Raw genomic sequence first — 14,920 nt, forward strand, 5'->3', positions numbered from 1 at the left:
TGGAAGAGGAAGATCATGGCAGCCTTCTTCGTTGCAACTTATATATAACATAGAAGAAGCCTTATGTTTTATGAAAAAAACGTTCACATGAATTTATTAGGGGAAGCAAAAGAAATGAACGGCTGCTAATGGGTTGATTAAGGGAAAAACGGTAGGGTTAATATATTTTATGTAATAAATATATTGTGGGCCTTAAATATAGTGATTGATTGAAAAATATGAAAAAAAAAAAGATAAATATAAATGCTAGTCATAGAAACATCACCTCATCTATGTCTAGTTTTATATTATATATAGATATCGATGTGTTGATCATTTCAACAATGGTGTTATCAGAAGAATTCAATCCTAACATATATGAATAAAAATTTGACTTAAAAGTATGTCCAGACCTATACAAGTGCTTAACGAACAATTTCACGTCATGTAAAGTTACAAATGGTTAGAATAAGTACAGGGGGAGAGAGGAAAGAAAAAATGATTAGAAAACAAAGGTGGTGATCGTCAAAGATGGCTACCGGAGAAGATGCTTCACCAGAAGTGGTGGCTGCCAACAAAATTTAATGGGGGTGTCTGCCAACGAGAAAAGTGAAGGGATAGAGTTATTTTTTAATGTGCTTCCCCCCCCCCCCCCCCCCTTAATTTTATTGGTTTGATTTGTCGCATCAAAGGCACTTGATGGCAAGTGGCACGCGCTCGGGCTTGTCTATGCAATGTCAAAATGTGTTTATTTGGCACAGTTTATATAGACATTATGCGATGACCCGCCACATCATCATGTCATCTAGGCGCCACGTGAAACTATTTTTGCCATGTAGGAAGCTTATGTGGATGCTTACATGGAGAAGAGGCTAGCTTATGTGAGAAGGTTCTAGAGAAATATGGAGATTTCTCACGGAAGACCTTAGAACCTTATGGAATTGCATGGAAAGTCCTTAGAATAATCTAGTTGTGTAGAGTTTTTTAGAATAGGAGCTTATTTGTAAATATGTAGGGACTTGTATAATAATTATTATTTACATACTAGTCCCTAAGTGAGTAGTATAAATAGGAGGGTCATTCATTTGTAAACCATCAAGCAAAATCAATTAAGTCTTCTATAGTAAAAAGCTTCCTTCTAGCAAATTTCTCTTGTCATTCTCAACTACTGTTCCCTTAGCGATCTTGAGTGTAGTAAACTAGGCTGACTTGGCATAGCAAGATCGTGAGCAAGTTGTGCAAGAACGTGAGCGAGTTGTCAAGTGCCGCACGTGCGCTTAGTTGAAGACTAAGGACGTGACACATTAGGTGTTTAATTGGTAACACCCTTAGTTAAAGTATCTAAATGAAAAATTGTGACAAGTTTAAGGGGCTATTTATGTATTTTGCCTAAAATATGTTATAAAGCAATGATGAAAATAAGATGAACTACCTCGCGCAATAATTGAATTCGATTGATTTTGCACAGATTGAAAAATAATATGTCATATTTAATGTTATATAGACCGTAAGTTAATTTCTATTGATTTTGTCATGATTAATTACTTACCTTTTATACTAAGGATCTTCGTATATATTCAAACTCTCATGAAAAAAATAAACTTGAATTTTTCATTTTCTAATCTATTGAATGATAATTAAACTCTTAAAATTCTGAGGAGGAGTTAAAAGAGTAATTACAGCCAATGCGGGAATATCACAATTAATATTTTCAAAATTTCATGTTAGAAAAATTGTGGGCTTATAAATTAACTAGTGTTATTTAGCCCGTGCTAAGTCCGGGCCCAAAACTAATATTAAAATTAAATTTGCAATTACTTTTTGTCACTCTTTGGTGATATTAAGTTATTGAAAGATTAGTTCGGCCTTTTCTACAAATTACTAAAAACTAAAGGCTCTCCAAAAATTAAAATTGCACCCAAAGTATTTAAAAATTGAATAAAGACTTTTTTGTCCTTATTTTAGACTTCTTTATAGCATTATTTATTTATTGAATTTTATTTAGATTTAGATTTTGGAAATTTCTTGAGATCCAACTTAGCTGTAACATCAGTGTGATTAAAAACATCCATTATGAACTATAAAACTTTCTTTCAAAAAGAAGAAAAATAATTTGGTTCAAGAGACATCAATTATATATGCTACATTTATTCTTTCGGTGAGATGTTAGTATATGTTATTTTCATTTAAAGTATACTAACTACAATGAAAATATGAAGAGAATTAATGACTTTTCTTAATATAATTAAATCCTTTTGCTTTCCAAAACCTTATGTGATGAGGAAATGACATTTCTTCCTTTTGTTAGTTTATAAGTGGCACATTATTTTATAAAATGTACATTCTAATAATTTTTTAAACAAAAATAAAGCTTCAACGCTTCATGCTTAATTTAATAATATGTCCCTATGCTTTTTTAACACCCACCCTCCCCCACCCCCACCCCCCCACCCCCAACAAAAAAAATAAAATCGATATTCAAAAACTTTAAATATGATTGCTTCCTTTTGTTACAATTGTTTGATACTACCTCCGTCCCAATTTAAGTGTCTTATTGTCCTTTTTTATTTGTCCCAGAAAAGGTGTCTCTTTCTATGTTTACTAAGTTTTGACAAGTTTTAAACCACAAAATTTAAAGGACTACACACATCTTTAATTTAAGACCATAAAATTCAAAAGTCTCCCTTTATCTCTTAAACTTCATGTCCAGTTAAACTAAAACACTTAAATTGGGAGGAGGGAGCATTAGTATTGCTTGAAAAACTAAAAATTATGTAATATTTAGGTGCATAATAATAAAATATGTCATTTTCTTTAATTATAATGTCAGTTATAGTTGGAACGATTCCAAGGATTTACAGATTATTGAGGTTAATGTGTATATTAAGGGAGGTGACATATTTCAAGTAGTTAATTATCGATGTAATAAACACTTGAGAATACACGCAAAAGTATTTTTAAAATTTAAATAGAAAATGTCTAATAGAAACATATTATCATGTGTTCAGATGCTTAATTAAAATAAATCATAATGTATGTGTTCATTTAAAATTTATCGACAAATTTTAAAAAATATTAAACCAATAAAGTAACATATAGTAGGAGAAAAAAGAGGCATATAAAAAAAAGCTATGTAACTAAAAGGTTCAATTTGAAAGAGAAGCTGTAACATCCCGTACGTTTATGTTATGATGTATCACGAGTTGATCAATATGGATTCAGAGGATTAGAATCGTACATGAGGTTATAGATGTAAGACCTCACAAGTTTGACGAATTTCTAAACTATTATATATAGCCTTGATATTGTACTTTCTTTTAAATGTAACCTTTCTGTGAAAAATCGATAAACATGATTTTTATATAGTTAAAATTGCTACTATTTTTTTTTGATATGCTTTAAATTATATACATGATATCAGGTAGTTTACAAATGGGATTTTCTTTATTATAAAGGTAGAAATTATTTTATCATAAGAAAAGAAAGTTATCTTTTTTCCTTTTGAGAATTAAAAGTACAAAAATTTGTACTCTTGATATAAATTGAAATGCTAGAATTTTATAAAATATATTTTTGTTACAATGTATAATTTACCCTTTGCTAGATAAGTTGGATACGAATTATATAGACACATATCTTTTTGTAGCCAGGTTATAGAATTTTGTTGAATAGTTTATATTTATTATCCTATAAATGGATAAACTTTATGATTATATATTTTAATTAATATATGAAGATAAGATTTTTTTTAGTGCCTGACATGTGTTTTCTCGGAAACATGACAACTGATTCATTTAATGCACCCACCGCCTCTTACATTAAAATAGTGTCAATACTCTTTTAACTTTCTACTTTGGCAACTAGTTACCACGTTACTTCACTTATAGGGATTCGTATATATTCCTTATCAGATCATTATCTAGCATATTGAAGTCCTAATCTTCTGAACTCCTTCAAGTGGTGCTACATTGAGGTGAATTTTATATATAGGGAACCAAAATTCCTTTTTCTCTTCGTATATTCATTGCATGTCTTATATTAATTAGATCTATAGTAATTTTTTTCTACATGCTCAACGGACTTATATGGAGGATCAATTGGTGTAGTAACTGATTACTAAAAGCATCTACATCAGATTGTTTGAGCTCGGATGCAAGGTACGTATTCGTTAAAAACTCATGGGACGGTGATCGGAAGCTGTGAGTTCAACCTGTGGTAGTTGTATAAGCTGATTAGTTATTATTTTCTTGTGGTATGGAGATTGGTAGGGTTTGGTAGCTCGCTTAGAGCTTGTTTGTTGTTCAAAGGAGGTCGGATGTGGAGTACACCATTGTATTATAGCTTCGGGAATTTGTCGCCCCTTGATTACTTGAAGATAATGTTGGTACAAATGTAGTATTGGGTTGTTGTTGTTGTTGTTGATATATTGAGCCGAGCTAAGCCTCGGGGGTGTTATATGTATAGGGGAAGTGCTGCCGAAATTTCGGTAGACAAAATAAAAATAAGTGAATTCTTGAAGTCTTGCAATTCCTAATTGGTAACTTTGACCATTTGTAGATTTTGGACGAAACGACGTTTGATTTTGTACGAGCATGAGCCGCAAGAAAGGTATGTAAGGCTACCCATTCCTTCTTTTGGCATGTCATAGGTATACTAGGTCGATATTTGAGCCTCGGAGGCACTTCTGTTCCTTGAAATCCGAAATGGAAATCGAGTACTATTCACTCAATCGAATTGAACTATAAAACTCATATTTTGCTGGAAAGTGCTCAAATGTCCGAAACTTTTGTAAATGTAATCGATTTGCTTCGAAACTTCCATGTATGCTTCTATAGACCCCAAATGTCCGTGATTCATGTCCGCCACCTCGACTTGACCCGAGGTGGGCCCGTTAACTCCGAGACTCTTTCGTTTGCTATATAAGGCTCATTTTTTTATATAATGTCGGCAAAAGACTTTTGTTTGTGAATTTGGCTATCGAAAAATAATGTTTTGATTGCCATATATCCTAAATTATATTTTGAACCATAATTTCCATTTTGGAGATACTTTTGTGAAATGAACCCCGTTTTGATTAATTGTTCGAACTATTTCGACTAATGAGTCAACATATGATTTTATCAAGTTTGCAAAAGTATTTTGATATATAAATTGCATTGTTTGCTCACGACTCTACTCGTGCCCTTATTATGATTTCGTTCACCGGTTCTCGGGCCGGTTATGGTTCGTGCGCACTATGATAAATTCAGCCGTATGCTGTGTTACGGTTCCCGTGACCTCGCCATAGGGCCGGGTTCCGCTTGGAGTTATGCTGTGATATGGCTGGTGATATGTTATGATGATATGTGTGTTCGGGGATGTACGGAGATTTGAACCTTCTGGTGTTATGTTGTGTGTGGCACCAGCGTCGGAGTGGTGACCACGTTCCTAAGCTTTGCATGATTTTATCTGCATTACGTATATATGTTTTTGGCACAGATTTTGATATACTGGTCAGTATCCCCTTTTTGTATCCTGTTTGTTTTCAGTTATGGTTTACACTTCTGCACTTTATGCTTTACATACTCAGTACATCTTTCGTACTGACCCCCTTTCTTCGGGGGCTGCGTTTCATGCCCGCAGGTACAGACGCCGGTGATCCACCACTGTAGGCTCCACGTCCTGCTATTACAGAGTGCTCATTTTGATTCGGAGCCCATATATCGGCAGATATCTTTTGGGATGTGTATGTATCTGTATATTTGACTATTTGGGGTACGGCGGGGCCCTGTCCCGTCATATGTTTTCGTTTTGTATATGTAGAGGCCTGTAGTCATATATGTGGGTCGAGGGTCCTATATGTGTCTGTTTGATTACGATTTGTGTCTTAATGCGGTCCGTCTGTTATGGTGGCCAAAATGGCCCTTATGTTTATATTTGTACACATGATCGGCGATGTGCATTCCGCCGCTTCTATCTGTTCCGTTATGATATTTTGGTATGCACGACCGCTTAAGACAAGTTTTGATTTAAATTATGTTTAAAATAACTATTGTGAACTCTGAGCTAAGTTGGATATGATAATTGGATATGTAAGTCTGTCTGGGTGCCCAAGTAGGGTGCCAGTCATGGCCCACGGGGCTGGGTCGTGACAAAAGTGGTATCAGAGCGGTTTGTCCTCGGAATGTCTACAGGCCGTGTCTCGTAGAGTCTTGTTTATCGGTGTGTTGTGCACCACATCTATAAACAGGAGGCTACAGGGCATTTAGGGTGTTACTTTTCTTTGGATCTTTGATCGTGCGATAGAGCCAACTGTAGGAAATGAATTCCTTTTTCTTACTAACCCTTGATTGCAGCTGGAGAACGGTATCGACGTAAGACAGCGATTGATAATATTGGAAGCTACACAATACAGAGGTAAGTAATGATATGAAAGATGTATGCTGGGTAAGGTGTTTGAAATACGATTGAAACATAAAGCTGAAGGTTGAAAGGAAAAATAAACAGGAAAGTGTAGCAGGTGTAGTTGAATTGGGCATGTGAGGTAAGCCTCGATATTTGTGTACTTCTATTTTTAATTGTTAGCCCCGTGTGGCTATGATGCGACATGATGTGATATGTATATACGTATATGTGTTGGCCCTGTGAGGCATGGTTGGTATTTCCTGTGTACAGGTTTTGGGATAGTAAGAAATACAGAGGAACCTCTGCCCAAATTTTTCTAGAGATATGAAAAGAAAAATGAGATATACATTCTTAACATATCTTAAAGGTCGATACCGATAGGATAAATCTATGAGGCTGGATTAAAAGTTTCAGAGGTACCCTCCATGTCATTTGTATGAAGCATCACCCTTATCGGAAAATTTTATCTCGAGAAAGCATATACGAGTAGCAAATTCGCAATTTAGTTTGAGGGACCAGAAATATGTTCCAACCCTTTTTGTTTTAGCACAGCCCATGTGAAGGGCGAAAATGTCCGACGACCAAGTTTTCTCTAATTGAAAGAATACAAAAGGTAGGACAAGCAGTTGAGAATTGAGCGGTTCGCTCTCGACTCAAATATATAGATGTATATAAACGTGGAGGTAATTATGTGAATTAAGCACTAAAAGATTCCGCGAAGTTCGTCGGACTCTAGTTTTCTTTCGCTAGTGGTCGGAAGATGCCCTGCAGTATCGACTGATTGGAGACGGAATTTGTGGGATAAAAACTTAAACTCGTGGGCTGTCTAGAATCATATATATACATGAAGGTAATATTGAGGGTTTACAGAGGGCGACACGGTAATCATAAAGTCACAAAAGTAAAAGAATTCTTGCCAGGCCGGGGTGGGACCCGCTACGGGAATGTTTTGAAAAGTTGTTAAGACCCCGATTTGTCTTAAATTACGTGACAAAGGCTGTGCGGGGAAATCGGTGTAATTATACCGGTCTTAACGTGCCTAAATTCATTAAAGTTGTAAGGTTAAGCGTGCCAGAGCCAGAGCAATTCTGGGATGGGTGACCCCTGGGAAATGCACAAAATTTTCGTAAACATAGGTATTAAAGACGAATAGGAAATTCTGGGTAATCAAAAGGGAATGAGGATGTGTGATATGGCTAGAAACTTTATAGGGGCCACACGAGCTGAGACGGATTAGATTGCTAAAAAGGGAAGAAAAAGTAGCGCAGCTCCGAAGCTAGAGTAAGTATGAGCGAGTGATTGAAGATGTACTGTAAAAGAAATAGTAGTGATATATATATGTATGTGTAGGGCCCCCATTTATGACTGCGTCGATTGATTGGCGAACCCTGATAGCCATTGTTGTAATATATGGAAAACATTAACCGGACAGAATTTATGAGACAAAGCGAAAAGTATGGTACAGATGTTACGAAATAAACTGATATTCACTTTGCTACCGGTTGAGATTGGAAGATTCTAATACGACGATGTTTGGGAAGAAAAGAGAATGATCGAGTTGAAGGTAATCAAAATGTCAAAAAAAGTGAATCGTAAGAAACGTAATTAAGCAAAACCTCTAAAAGAGTCAGCGGGTAAAGCACGAGAATTATTTGCGAAAACGAACTAAAATGTAGTAGTGCAGAACAAAGGAAACCTAGGGCATGGAATGATGAATCATGTGCATATCAGGTAATTCGAATATCGAGAAAAACAGAACGACGGATAAGGAACGGGTGTGAAAGAAGGAATAACTTGGCCAAATCATCCCATGAGGAAGGATGTAATTATTAAAAGATAAATTGTTATATTAATTGCGATATCTGAGTGTCAGCTATTGGATAAGATTGTGTATTACGTAATTATGATTCTATTAAGGTTTCGTACGAAAATAACCAAGTTGTAGGTTAGAAAGAAAAGATACGAATATGGTGTAAGTATAACCCCAAAGAGGAGGAACGAAGGAGAGTAAGTAAAGTAAGTATACATGAAAACAACTGACATACAGAAGACTGAAGTGATAAAGGACTAGCCTAGGCCTTTGACATCGACTGAAATATGTAGTTGTCTGGAAGCGGTCGGATTATAGCCTATGTTCCCCGGCAGCTCAGACCGCACGAGAAGAAATTATTTCGCTCATGATCTGGAATTAGCTACGGCGATTCATGCTTTAAAGATATGGTGGCATTACTTATATGGGGTCCGCGTTGAAATTTGTACGGGCCCTAAGAGCCTCCAGCATATTTTAAGCCAAGAAGAGTCGAATTCGTGGCAGAAAAGATGTTTCGAATTATTGAAAGATTATGATGTTAATATTTTGTGCCACCCCAGAAGGGCTAACGTTGTGGCAGACGCACTTAGTCGTGAACCTATGGACGGCATTGACCGGCGTACATTCGGAAATAAAGAATTGGTCTGTAAAACTCATCAGTCGGCTAGCCTTGGAGCCCGTTTGGTCGGTTCTGAAGATATTGAAATTTTCGCCTGAGAAATTGCAGAATCATCGATTATGGAAGAGGTAAAATAGCGTCAGTTTGAGGAGTTTATTCTGGTATTGTAGAGAGACGACCTTTGACAAGGAAAATATCCAGCTCGAGGTTTTACCGGATGCGTATTGTTTTACCGGGGCAGATTATGTGTGTCCGACATCGTAGGGCTGCAACGGCCAATTATGAGCGGAGCGCATAATGTTCGGTATTCTGTTTATCCCGAATCCACTCGAAGGTACCATGACCTCGGATGTCTATACTGATGGAATGGCATGAAACGGGACATCGCAAGGCTCGTTGCCCAGTGCCCGAATTGTCAACAAGTCCAAATTGAGCATCAGAAACCGGGTGGACTGTTTCAGGAAATGGAAATTCTGATCTGGAAGTGGGAGATACTTAACATGGATCTCATTGCGGGTTTGCCTCGCACCCCGCGGAAGTATGATTTCCACATGGGGTACGATTAATAGGCTGACAGAATCAGTCCATTTTCTTCCCGTCGGAACCACTTATTCAGCTGAGGGTTATGCCAGACTATATGTATTAAAGGAATAGTGAGACTCCACGGAGTTCCTATATCTGTTGTCACTGACAAAGGTACTCAGTTATGACTAATTTCTGGGGATTTGTTTCCGGGAAGGATTAAAGGCTCAGGTAAGTCTGAGCACAACATTCCACCCTCAGAGCGACAGACAGGCCGAGCACTCTATACAGACGCTAGAAGATATGTTGCGGGCCTGTATTACTGATTTCGTAGGTAGCTGGGATGATCACCTGCCATTGATCGAGTTGCTTATAATAACAGCTACTATTCTAGTATCCAGATGACCCCTATGAGGTTTTGTATGGTAGAAAAATTCAGGTCACTAATCGGCTAGTTCGATACTGGCGAAACAGAATTAATCGGTCCAGATGTGATCCAGCAGGCCGTTGGTAAGGTGAAACTTATCCAAGAGAGATTATTAGCAGCCTAGAGTCGATAGAGATCATATGCTGACAAACGGTGTCGACCCTTGGAATTCCAAGTCGGCGATAGGGTATTTTGAAAGTATCACCTATGAAAGGCGCAATGTGACTCAGCAAAAAGAGTAAGCTCAGTCCGCGACATATCGGACTTTATCAGATTGTTCGAAAAGTTGAGAATGTCGTTTGCAGGCTAGATCTACCATCTGATCTGAAAGCGGTACATTTGGTACTTCAGATATCCATGTTCCGCAAATGTGTTAGTGATCCCTCCAGAACATTTCCAGTGAATGATATTCAAGCGACGGAGGAATTGTTTAGTGAAGAACGATCTATAATTATTCTGAATCGCCAAGCGCAGAGATTACGCCCTAAAGATATACCCCCTGTTAAGGTCTTATGGTAAAAAGCAATGACCTTGAAAGTTGAGGACGGAATGAAAAAGAAGTGTCCTCACTTATTTCTTATGCCACAGGTAATCTAAATTCCCTACTTGATTATATTCAAGGAGAATGTGTATCAATTGTGCGGGCCGTAAAAGAAACTCCCCCGAAGTACTTACAGACCCTATAAGACTAATCTAACATTCGAGGACGAATGTTCCTAAGGGGGGAAGGATGTAACATCCCGTACGTTTATGTTATGATGTATCACGAGTTGATCAATATGGATTCAGAGGATTAGAATCGTACATGAGGTTATAGATGTAAGACCTCACAAGTTTGACGAATTTCTAAACTATTATATATAGCCTTGATATTGTACTTTCTTTTAAATGTAACCTTTCTGTGAAAAATCGATAAACATGATTTTTATATAGTTAAAATTGCTACTATTTGTTTTTTGATATGCTTTAAATTATATACAGGATATCAGGTAGTTTACAAATGGGATTTTCTTTATTATAAAGGTAGAAATTATTTTATCATAAGAAAAGAAAGTTATCTTTTTCCTTTTGAGAATTAAAAGTACAAAAATTTGTACTCTTGATATAAATTGAAATGCTAGAATTTTATAAAATATATTTTTGTTACAATGTATAATTTACCCTTTGCTAGATAAGTTGGATACGAATTATATAGACACATATCTTTTTGTAGCCAGGTTATAGAATTTTGTTGAATAGTTTATATTTATTATCCTATAAATGGATAAACTTTATGATTATATATTTTAATTAATATATGAAGATAAGATTTTTTTTAGTGCCTGACATGTGTTTTCTCGGAAACATGACAATTGATTCATTTAATGCACCCATCGCCTCTTACATTAAAATAGTGTCAATACTCTTTTAACTTTCTACTTTGGCAACTAGTTACCACGTTACTTCACTTATAGGGATTCGTATATATTCCTTATCAGATCATTATCTAGCATATTGAAGTCCTAATCTTCTAAACTCCCTCAAATGGTGCTACATTGAGGTGAATTTTATATATAGGGAACCAAAATTCCTTTTTCTCTTCGTATATTCATTGCATGTCTTATATTAATTAGATCTATAGTAATTTTTTTCTACATGCTCAACGGACTTATATGGAGGATCAATTGGTGTAGTAACTGATTACTAAAAGCATCTACATCAGATTGTTTGAGCTCGGATGCAAGGTACGTATTCGTTAAAAACTCATGGGACGGTGATCGGAAGCTGTGAGTTCAACCTGTGGTAGTTGTATAAGCTGATTAGTTATTATTTTCTTGTGGTATGGAGATTGGTAGGGTTTGGTAGCTCGCTTAGAGCTTGTTTGTTGTTCAAAGGAGGTCGGATGTGGAGTACACCATTGTATTATAGCTTCGGGAATTTGTCGCCCCTTGATTACTTGAAGATAATGCTGGTACAAATGTAGTATTGGGTTGTTGTTGTTGTTGTTGATATATTGAGCCGAGCTAAGCCTCGGGGGTGTTATATGTATAGGGGAAGTGCTGCCGAAATTTCGGTAGACAAAATAAAAATACGTGAATTCTTGAAGTCTTGCAATTCCTAATTGGTAACTTTGACCATTTGTAGATTTTGGACGAAACGACGTTTGATTTTGTACGAGCATGAGCCGCAAGAAAGGTATGTAAGGCTACCCATTCCTTCTTTTGGCATGTCATAGGTATACTAGGTCGATATTTGAGCCTCGGAGGCACTTCTGTTCCTTGAAATCCGAAATGGAAATCGAGTACTATTCACTCAATCGAATTGAACTATAAAACTCATATTTTGCTGGAAAGTGCTCAAATGTCCGAAACTTTTGTAAATGTAATCGATTTGCTTCGAAACTTCCATGTATGCTTCTATAGACCCCAAATGTCCGTGATTCATGTCCGCCACCTCGACTTGACCCGAGGTGGGCCCGTTAACTCTGAGACTTTTTCGTTTGCTATATAAGGCTCATTTTTTTTATATAATGTCGGTAAAAGACTTTTGTTTGTGAATTTGGCTATCGAAAAATAATGTTTTGATTGCCATATATCCTAAATTATATTTTGAACCATAATTTCCATTTTGGAGATACCTTTTTGAAATGAACCCCGTTTTGATTAATTGTTCGAACTATTTCGACTAATGAGTCAACATATGATTTTATCAAGTTTGCAAAAGTATTTTGATATATAAATTGCATTGTTTGCTCACGACTTCGCTCGTACCCTTCTTATGATTTTGTTCACCGGTTCCCGGGCCGGTTATGGTTCGTGCGCACTATGATAAATTCGGTTGTATGCTGTGTTACGGTTCCCGTGACCTCGCCATAGGGCCGGGTTCCGCTTGGAGTTATGCTGTGATATGGCTGGTGATATGTTATGATGATATGTGTGTTCGGGGATGTACGGAGATTTGAACCTTCTGGTGTTATGCTGTTTGTGGCACCAGCGTCGGAGTGGTGACCACGTTCCTGAGCTTTACATGATTTTATCTGCATTACGTATATATGTTTTTGGCACAGATTTTGATATACTGGTCAGTATCCCCTTTTTGTATCCTGTTTGTTTTCAGTTATGGTTTACACTTCTGCACTCTATGCTTTACATACTCAGTACATCTTTCGTACTGACCCCCTTTCTTCGGGGGCTGCGTTTCATGCCCGCAGGTACAGACGCCGGTGATCCACCACTGTAGGCTCCACGTCCTGCTATTACAGAGTGCTCATTTTGATTCGGAGCCCATATATCGGCAGATATCTTTTGGGATGTGTATGTATCTGTATATTCGACTATTTGGGGTACGGCGGGGCCCTGTCCCGTCATATGTTTTCGTTTTGTATATGTAGAGGCCTGTAGTCATATATGTGGGTCGAGGGTCCTATATGTGTCTGTTTGATTACGATCTGTGTCTTAATGCGGTCCGTCTGTTATGGTGGCCAAAATGGCCCTTATGTTTATATTTGTACACATGGTCGGCGATGTGCATTCCGCCGCTTCTATCTGTTCCGTTATGATATTTTGGTATGCACGACCGCTTAAGACAAGTTTTGATTTAAATTATGTTTAAAATAACTATTGTGAACTCTGAGCTAAGTTGGATATGATAATTGGATATGTAAGTCTTTCTGGGTGCCCAAGTAGGGTGCCAGTCATGGCCCACGGGGCTGGGTCGTGACAGAAGCCTTTTGATTAGTAAGCATTTAGTTAGAATTTAACTAAGTGACTTCAAAATCTTTAGATTCTCCCTTATTAGTAGTAATTATGTTAGAATACAGGAACGAACTATCTTAATCATTGCCTCTTATTCGCAAAAGTTAAAAGGACGAAAATATATTGTTATATACAATAATTATTGGTCTGCTACGCAATTAACCAAAATGAAATACAAGTGGCAAGAAATCTTCTGAATTCTGTTTCGAGAAACTTTGAAAGGAGGTTCATATTTATTTAGAAACTTAAAGGTTGGAGATAAGGGTAGTTTTGGGATATGATAGATAAATAATCATTTAAATAAGTTTGGTTACAAAAAGATCAAAATAAGGGAGGTGAACGTAATATTTCAAACCACAAGGGAGGTGAATGTGACGAAGCCAAACCTGAGGGGAGGTCTTTGAAGTTAACCCTAAGATTAAAAAGTGTTTTAAGCCAAAAATCATAAATTAAGATTTCTAACTTAGCTTAAGCCATAAGTCCATCCAAACAGGCTCTTAATCTGTCCCAAAAAGAGTATCTCTTTCTATATTTAGTAAGTTGACAATTCAAACATCTTTCATAGTAAGTTTATAACCACAAGTAGGAGTGTACAAAGTAAACCGACAAACCGCACCAAACCGATAAACCGAGTCAAACCGAGAAAAAAACTCGACTAGTGGTTTGGTTTGACTTGATTTGGTGTTGAAAAAAAAAACCCGACCATAATTGGTTTGGTTTGGTTTTAGCTAAAAAAAGTCAAACCGAACCAAACCAACCCGACATTACATGTATTCAGTTTTTAAAATATTTATTTGTAATGTAATTTATAAATATTTCTTAAATTTTTTCGTAGTTTTTTATCTATTATCATATTATTCAAGCTTGAACTTAGAATTTTGAATGTCAATAAGCTTTATATCCTATGGATGTTAGTAACTCAAATAAAATCCAAACCAAAACCAACTCAACACTAATGCACAAAAGGAATTCAATCTACCACTAAGAATGACAATAATGTTGGATATCTATTATTTAGTTTTGTATAATTGGTTTAGGGAGTGAAAATACATAGCTTAAGTTTTTTTGTCTTTGTCATGTAACTAATACTTGTTAGCTGTACTTATTTTAGATGACTCAGTATTTTTAGATTATGGTCATTTTCTTTATGGCTTATTAATTAGCAATATCTATTTTAACCGATTTTATTATCTTTTGCTGAATATTTAATACAATGTCATCACTCTTCTCACATTTTATGTTATTTTCTTAAGAAACACCTTAATTATATAGTTGTAACTTATTAGGACTAAAGAAATATTTAAAGTAAAAGTGTATATATTTTGTATCAAGACTATTCCGGAAAAAAAAAAAACGAAAAACCCGAGAAAACCGAATAACCCGAGAAAATCCGAGGTTGAAAACCCCAAATTTTATTGGTTTGGTTTGGTGTATAAATTTTAAAA

At 36.2% G+C, this 14,920-nt stretch overlaps 2 long non-coding RNA genes across 2 annotated transcripts; both read left to right on the plus strand.

The window, feature by feature from the left end:
- Positions 1–3,816: 3,816 nt before the first annotated feature.
- LOC132605124 (uncharacterized) lies at positions 3,817–6,824 on the plus strand. The gene is made up of 4 exons (XR_009569046.1): positions 3,817–3,952; positions 4,034–4,136; positions 4,537–4,587; positions 5,602–6,824. It is a non-coding gene; the product is annotated as an uncharacterized LOC132605124 (long non-coding RNA).
- Positions 6,825–11,276: 4,452 nt separating this feature from the next.
- On the plus strand, positions 11,277–13,282 carry LOC132605125 (uncharacterized). The gene is made up of 3 exons (XR_009569047.1): positions 11,277–11,465; positions 11,866–11,916; positions 12,932–13,282. It is a non-coding gene; the product is annotated as an uncharacterized LOC132605125 (long non-coding RNA).
- Positions 13,283–14,920: the final 1,638 nt, after the last annotated feature.

The sequence above is a fragment of the Lycium barbarum genome, chromosome 8 (assembly GCF_019175385.1).
Source record: "Lycium barbarum isolate Lr01 chromosome 8, ASM1917538v2, whole genome shotgun sequence".
NCBI lineage: Eukaryota > Viridiplantae > Streptophyta > Magnoliopsida > Solanales > Solanaceae > Lycium > Lycium barbarum.